This window comes from Rhinopithecus roxellana, chromosome 9, assembly GCF_007565055.1.
Source record: "Rhinopithecus roxellana isolate Shanxi Qingling chromosome 9, ASM756505v1, whole genome shotgun sequence".
In the NCBI taxonomy this organism is placed as follows: domain Eukaryota; kingdom Metazoa; phylum Chordata; class Mammalia; order Primates; family Cercopithecidae; genus Rhinopithecus; species Rhinopithecus roxellana.
The window spans coordinates 120,358,761-120,366,900 of NC_044557.1; the positions used below are offsets into that span (position 1 = coordinate 120,358,761).

General features: G+C 37.0%; 1 long non-coding RNA gene across 1 annotated transcript; it reads right to left on the reverse strand.

Moving 5' to 3' along the window:
* Positions 1–1,458: 1,458 nt before the first annotated feature.
* On the reverse strand, positions 1,459–3,655 carry LOC104653992. Its single transcript, XR_746756.2, has 2 exons — positions 2,481–3,655; positions 1,459–2,443 (listed from the first exon to the last, which is right to left on the reverse strand). It is a non-coding gene; the product is annotated as an uncharacterized LOC104653992 (long non-coding RNA).
* Positions 3,656–8,140: the final 4,485 nt, after the last annotated feature.

An 8,140-nucleotide genomic window follows, 5' to 3' on the forward strand; every position in this document is an offset into this window, starting at 1 on the left:
TCATATAGTACACTGTTATTCTAATTTGATTCTAATCACCATTTCTTTCATTGCTGGCTAAGTAGAACATATTTTTATAAGTCCATTAGCCATTTTCATTTCTTTTGTTCTGAGGATTGTTTTTTCTTCTATTTGTGCTCATTATTTTTTGGTAGATAGGTGGGAATTAAGTACATTAACTCGACTTTTTATATAATTTGAAACTATTTTTCTCATTTTCTTACTTGCTTTTACATTTTTGTTTTTTTTTTTAATTTTTGTTTTTGTATTTTTGTTTTTGTTTTGTTTTGTTTTTGAGGCAGGGTCTTGCTCAAATTCTCAGGCTCAAGCAATCTTCCTGCCTCAACCTCCCAAGCAACTTGGAATATAAACATGCAGCACCATGCCCAGCTAATTATTATTATTTTTTTTTTTTGTAGAGACACGGTTTCACTATGTTGCCCAGGCAGGCCTGGAACTCCTGGCCTCAAGCAATCCTATCACCTTGGTCTCCCCAAATGCTGTGATTATAGTCCTGAGCCACAAGCCTGATCCTATTTTTTTCCTTTTATAAAATAATTATATATTTATTGTAGAAAATTTGGAGAATACATACAATCACATAGAAAGGAATACAAATTACCTAAATCTCCCATAGATGGCTACTGCCAACATTTTTACTACAAATTTATCTAGTCTTTTATAATAGACTTATATAAATATAAAAATATACATGTTCTGTATTTAGGAAAACAGGATATTGTACATTCTGTTTATAACCAACTTTTACTTTTTACTAAATAATAGATAAGAAAATACTACAGTGTTATTAAATATTCTTTTACAGCATGGTTTATGTAATGTATCTCCTTTGGGAGATTTTTGGTTGTTGGCAATTTTTGCCATAGTAAATAGAGATGCACATCCTGGTAAATGAATCCTTCTATTAGCAGTATTAAATTATAGAACTATAATTTCTTGTGAAAAAGGAGGCATTTTCTAAAGCTGCTGATGCATATAACCAATCTGCTCTCCAGAAAAATTTACACTGGTACAGTAGTTTAAGAAGATGCTAACTTCTCTATACTCCCAACAATACTTGGTATTTTTATTACAAACATCACCACCAGAAAATAGCTTTGCCAATATGTAAGTTAAAATCAGTATCTCCAGTGTTTTCCTCTTCCCTTGACATTCATTCTTCTAGTCATTCAACAAGTAATTATTGAGTACGACCATGGACGAGGCACAATGTTGATTTCTGAGAAAACAATAACTCTTTCCTTTCTGAATCATTATCCTCCCTTTCTTGACTCAAAGAAAGTCTTGACGTGGGCTTTTCCTCTCATGTATCCAAGTATCTCAAGAATATACTGTATATCTCCTATCTCAATTTACTCAGGACACTCTAGTTGGTTTCTATTCTCATATCGCCCGTACTTTAAGTGGTAGTTCCATCTGCGTGACCTTTTTTTTTAATTTGACACATTTCTGATTTTTGTTGAGATCAGTGTATTGCAGAGGGTATGGACAAGCCAGTTAAACAATGAGCCTCTGGTAGCAATTGTGAGATAAAACTGAAAGGCAACTGGGTGTTGTAGAAAGAGGGTAGATTTTGCATCAGAAAGACCTCAGTTCTCACCCTTGCTGTGTAACCTTGGGGAAATTACTTAGTTGCCTCTTTTGTAAAGAGTGTCTTGTAACACATCTCACAGAGTAAAAAGTTCTAAAAGGGTACCAGCCATCTGTTAGAATGATGAATTTTTGGTTCATTTCAGCTAAAATTTGTTTGCTACTTGGTCTGTCCTCTTTCAACAGCCCTTTCTCTAGTTTTGCTTCCCTTTGTCTTCCAAGGCATCCTTAGCCTTTCCTAGTGGCCCTGGAAAAATCTCAATTTGGGATTACCAGTCTGTGCTTTCTTTTCTAAAGGATGTCTTATGTTACGACTCCATCTTCACCTTGTTCTTGCATAAAATTCTGTTCTCACTGGACCCTGTTTTCCATAGTGATTAACCAGTTTTCAGGAAAACTGTGAGTTTCTTAAGGGCAGAAAACATGTCCTGTATTTACTGTCTTTGCGTCCTTGATGCTTACCTAGCACAGTGTCTGGCAGAATGTGAGTCCTCGATGATTGTTGAATGACTACTCATCTAAACTTGGCTGTTAGGGGCTCATGTGTTAAGTCTCAATAACTTACATACTCTTAAGATATTCTTGAATGTTATTGTTTTCAGATATGAGGAAATCTGTCGGTTCTGTGTATACACACACATATCCATAAAAACATATGTATATATGTCTGTGGGTGATGTGTGTGTATATGTGTGTATATCCCATTTTGATGTCCTTTTTAAATTTCTTAACCTGAAGATATCCTATATACCTCAAGACTAAACCGAAACGTCATTGTCCCCGGAAGGCCTCTATAGGTCTCTGATGAAATAAATCACTCACTTCTCAATCACTCACTTCTCAAATAAATCACTCAATTCTCAATATACTTCCCAATCACTTTGTATATTTACTCCCATTGCCTTCTCCTTTGGTAGACTCTAATCTCCTATTTATCTTTGGATTCTTAATGCTCAACATACTGAAAAAACATATTGAAAAACGTGTTCAATAATCATTTGGCTGAATGAGGCGAGAGGCTAGGCTTAATCATTCATGTGGCTTTAAGTTTTAGTTTGTATAAAGGAGAAGCCAGTTTACAATGAACTTAGAGGGCCAGATACAGTGGCTCACATCTATAGTCCCAGCACTTTGGGAGGCCGAGGCGGATTGCTTAAGGCCAGGAATTAAAGACCAGCCTGTGAAACATGGCAAGACCCCTGCCTCTAAAAAAAAATAAAATAAAAATAAAATGAACATGAATTAGGGGATAGTAAGTAAAAAGAGGTAATGTATAAAAAGTAATTAGTGGTTAGGGAGATGAGGAAAGATAATAAATTTTGATTGGTGGTTCTATAGGTTATAAATGTATGTATATGAGCCACCTTTCTCCCACTCCAGCTGCCTCTAATCTCTGACTGGTGCTAGCAGGAAATCCACAAAAGAAGGCAGCAAATTGCATGGAATTTACATTATACATAATGCTCTGCCCTTATAGACATACTACTTTCAATTGATGATTAAATTCCAGGAACCATGGCAGAGGTAAGGGCAGATATTTATACCTTTAAAACACACGTGGAGACCTCTGCCTAAGAGTGACCCTGCAGAGACCAAGTCCATGGGCATTACTGATTTAACACATTAAAGGAAATATGTGGGTAACTAGAGCTGCAATGAAAGGCAGAGGAGTAAATGAGGACCAGCTTCAGAACCAAACTGGTGATCTTGAAAATCTATCACTTCACCCTTGCAATAGCTCATAACTTTGTATTATAGGTAAATTTAATTATCATGCTTTTGATTCAACCTTTCAATCCAAGGATGATGTTCTTAAAAAAATTGGACTTTAATTTCATAAGCTTTTTAGGAGGTATTTAATCTTCTGAGAGAAATCTTTTGTACTTCTGAGAAATTTTCATTTATCATACATGGACTTAGACCATCACTGAGTCTGCAGGCTTTCCCTCACTCTTATTTCCATATTTTATACTGAATACCCATCTTCCACTTCTCAACCTTGAAATGCTAGACAAAACCACACTCAAGTTATCAGTGGAGGAAATTTAGCTGAGGAAAATTCTCAGGAGCTCCATTAATTGACAGATGGATACTTCTGAATTTCCCCCAGCCCTCTTCCCGACTTCCTTACCCTGGGGTAAAAAAAGAGTGAAAATAAGCATGATTGAAGAAAAAGGATTTAGGTTTGGGAACATTTTTGTTTCTCTTAATAGTTCTGCTTTGATTCCAGGGAAAAGACTGAATGTCATTGTTTCAAATATGAAGAAATCTGTTGGTTTTGAATTTGCTACCAGTTATCCACCCATGTGTGGAATCAACATACATAGGAAAGGAAAGGAGTCTGATTTCTTAATTTTTAAAAAAATAAAACAGATGAGACAGCAAGTGATATTCAATCCTATTAAAGAGACTAAGCACAGACCTTTAAAAAAGTCCTTATGTTCTTTGCATTGGGATTGTGTGATATGGCTCCACAATTCAGGAGGACTGGAAATTACAGAACATCTGCAATGAAATTGGTTTTCTGTGAAAAACTGATGAATCACTTACTGCCAATGACTAGAAGGAAAAGCACTTGCTTATGCCCTTATGTAATAAATTTTTATGAGGTGAAGGTTGCTGTTTATAAAAAATACACTTTACACTGCTGTAGATGTAAAATAATAGAATTCAGAATTCATAGCAATGCATTCCTGCGAAGACAGTCACCAGCAGAATATTACCTGCTTACAAAACACCAAAACAAGGCTATTACTTCTATAATGGAATTAAAAAAAAAAACAAACTTCATCTACCCAGTTGGATTCTAGAAGAAAAAAGTATTTAAAGAGACATAGCTAAAATTGACAGCTCTGAAATTGCATGTATTTTCAAAGCCAAGTTATTAATTCTCTTATTGGGCTCTTGAATTCCAACTGTTTTTTTCTCAAAGCAAGAATGCTACAGGATATTTTTAATTAAAAATGGCAATCTTAAGATACACTACAAACCTGAGGTGTGGCCTTTCTACAACATTATAGACATGCATATAGAATTCTCCCTATGCTAATACCATCAGCTACTCTGCTCAATCCTTGTGAAGGGCTTGATAATCAAACTCCAAACTGTCTTGGTTTCCACAGACATTTACAGAGCATCTGTATTGTGCCAGTCAGTTTTTGGCTGTAGTGCCACAAAAATGAGAAAGATACAGTCTCTGTCCTTACTGAGCTCAAAGGTTATTTTCCTGTTTCAGAGAGTCATCAAGTTGAAACTGAGAAAAATACCACTAGGTCTGAGAAGGAAGACTAAGAAATAATGCTCACAATATTGGATGAGGATCCTTGCTCTTAAATTTTTCGTGCAGGTTTGTTACATATGTATACTTGTGCCATGTTGGTGTGCTGCACCCATCAACTCGTCAGCACCCATCAATTCATCATTTATAGGTATGAGGTATAACTCCCAATGCAATCCCTCCCTCCTCCCCCCTCCCCACGATAGGGCCCGGTGTGTGATGTTCCCCTTCCCGAGTCCAAGTGATCTCATTGTTCAGTTCCCACCTATGAGTGAGAACACGCGGTGTTTGGTTTTCTGTTCTTGTGATAGTTTGCTAAGAATGATGGTTTCCAGCTGCATCCATGTCCCTACAAAGGACGCAAACTCATCCTTTTTTATTGCTGCATAATATTCCGTGGTGTATATGTGCCACATTTTCTTAATCCAGTCTGTCACAGATAGACATTTGGGTTGATTCCAAGTCTTTGCTATTGTGAATAGTGCCGCAATAAACATACATGTGCATGTGTCTTTATAGCAGCATGATTTATAATCCTTTGGGTATATACCCAGTAGTGGGATGGCTGGGTCATACAGTACATCCAGTTCTAGATGCTTGAGGAATCGCCATACTGTTTTCCATAATGGTTGAACTAGTTTACAATCCCACCAACAGTGTAAAAGTGTTCCTATTCCTCCACATCCTCTCCAGCACCTGTTGTTTCCTGATTTTTTAATGATTGCCATTCTAACTGGTGTGAGATGGTATCTCATTGTGGTTTTGATTTGCATTTCTCTGATGGCGAGTGATGATGAGCATTTTTTCATGTGTCTGTTGGCTGTATGAATGTCTTCTTTTGAGAAATGTCTGTTCATATCCTTTGCCCACTTTTTGATGGGGTTGTTTGTTCTTTTCTTGTAAATTTGTTTGAGTTCTTTGTAGATTCTGGATATTAGCCCTTTGTCAGATGAGTAGATTGCAAAAATTTTCTCCCATTCTGTAGGTTGCCTGTTCACTCTGATGGTAGTTTCTTTTGCTGTGCACAACCTCTTTAGTTTCATCATATCCCATTTGTCAATTTTGGCTTTTGCTGCCGTTGCTTTTGGTGTTTTAGACATGAAGTCCTTGCCCATGCCTATGTCCTGAATGGTACTACCTAGGTTTTCTTCTAGGGTTTTTATGGTATTAGGTCTAACATTTAAGTCTCTAATCCATCTTGAATTAATTTTTGTATAAGGAGTAAGGAAAGGATCCAGTTTCACCTTTCTACTTATGGCTAGCCAATTTTCCCAGCACCATTTATTAAATAGGGAGTGCTTTCCCCATTTCTTGTTTCTCTCAGGTTTGTCAAAGATCAGATGGCTGTAGATGTGTGGTATTATTTCTGAGGACTCTGTTCTGTTCCATTGGTCTATATCTCTGTTTTGGTACCAGTACCATGCTGTTTTGGTTACTGTGGCCTTGTAGTATAGTTTGAAGTCAGGTAGCATGATGCCTCCAGCTTTGTTCTTTTGACTTAGGATTGTCTTGGCACTTCGGGCTCTTTTTTGGTTCCATATGAACTTTAAAGCAGTTTTTTCCAATTCTGTGAAGAAACTGATTGGTAGCTTGATGGGGATGGCATTGAATCTATAAATAACCTTGGGCAGTATGGCCATTTTCACGATATTGATTCTTCCTATCCATGAGCATGGTATGTTCTTCCATTTGTTAGTGTCCTCTTTTATTTCACTGAGCAGTTGTTTGTAGTTCTCCTTGAAGAGGTCCTTTACATCCCTTTTAAGTTGGATTCCTAGATATTTTATTCTCTTTGAAGCAATTGTGAATGGAAGTTCATTCATGATTTGGCTCTCTGTTTGTCTGTTACTGGTGTATAAGAATGCTTGTGATTTTTGCACATTAATTTTGTATCCTGAGACTTTGCTGAAGTTGCTTATCAGCTTAAGGAGATTTGGGGCTGAGACGATGGGGTTTTCTAAATATACAATCATGTCATCTGCAAACAGGGACAATTTGACTACTTCTTTCCTAACTGGATACACTTTATTTCTTTCTCTTGCCTGATTGCCCTAGCCAGAACTTCCAAGACTATGTTGAATAGGAGTGGTGAGAGAGGGCATCCCTGTCTTGTGCCAGTTTTCAAAGGGAATTTTTCCAGTTTTTGCCCATTCAGTATGATATTGGCTGTGGGTTTGTCATAAATAGCTCTTATTATTTTGAGGTACGTTCCATCAATACCGAATTTATTGAGCATTTTTAGCATGAAGGGCTGTTGAATTTTGTCAAAAGCCTTTTCTGCATCTATTGAGATAATCATGTGGTTCTTGTCTTTGGTTCTATTTATATGCTGGATTACGTTTATTGATTTGCGAATGTTGAGCCAGCCTTGCATCCCAGGGATGAAGCCCACTTGATCATGGTGGATAAGCATTTTGATGTGCTGCTGAATCTGGTTTGCCAGTGTTTTATTGAGGATTTTTGCATCAATGTTCATCAGGGATATTTGTCTAAAATTCTCTTTCTTTGTTGTGTCTGTGCCAGGCTTTGGTATCAGGATGATGTTGGCCTCATGAGTTAGGGAGGACTCCCTCTTTTTCAATTGATTGGAATAGTTGCAGAAGGAAAGGTACCAGCTCCTCTTTGTACCTCTGGTAGAATTCAGCTGTGAATCCATCTGGTCCTGGACTTTTTTTGGTTGGTAGGCTATTAATTATTGCCTCAATTTCAGAGCCTGCTATTGGTCTATTCAGGGATTCAACTTCTTCCTGGTTTAGTCTTGGGAGAGTGTAAGTGTCCAGAAAATTATTCATTTCTTCTAGATTTTCTAGTTGATTTGCGTAGAGGTGTTTATAGTATTCTCTGATGGTAGTTTGTATTTCTGTGGGGTCGGTGGTGATATCCCCTTTATCATTTTTTATTGCATCTATTTGATTCTTCTCTCTTTTCTTCTTTATTAATCTTGCTAGCGGTCTGTCAATTTTGTTGATTTTTTTAAAAAACCAACTCCTGGATTCATTGATTTTTTGGAGGGATTTTTGTGTCTCTATCTCCTTCAGTTCTGCTCTGATCTTAGTTATTTCTTGCCTTCTGCTAGCTTTTGAATGTGTTTGCTCTTGCTTCTCCAGTTCTTTTAATTGTGATGTTAGAGTGTCAATTTTAGATCTTTCCAGCTTTCCCTTGTGGGCATTTAGTGCTATACATTTCCCTCTACACACTGCTTTAAATGTGTCCCAGAGATTGTGGTATGTTGTATCTTTGTTCTCATTGGTT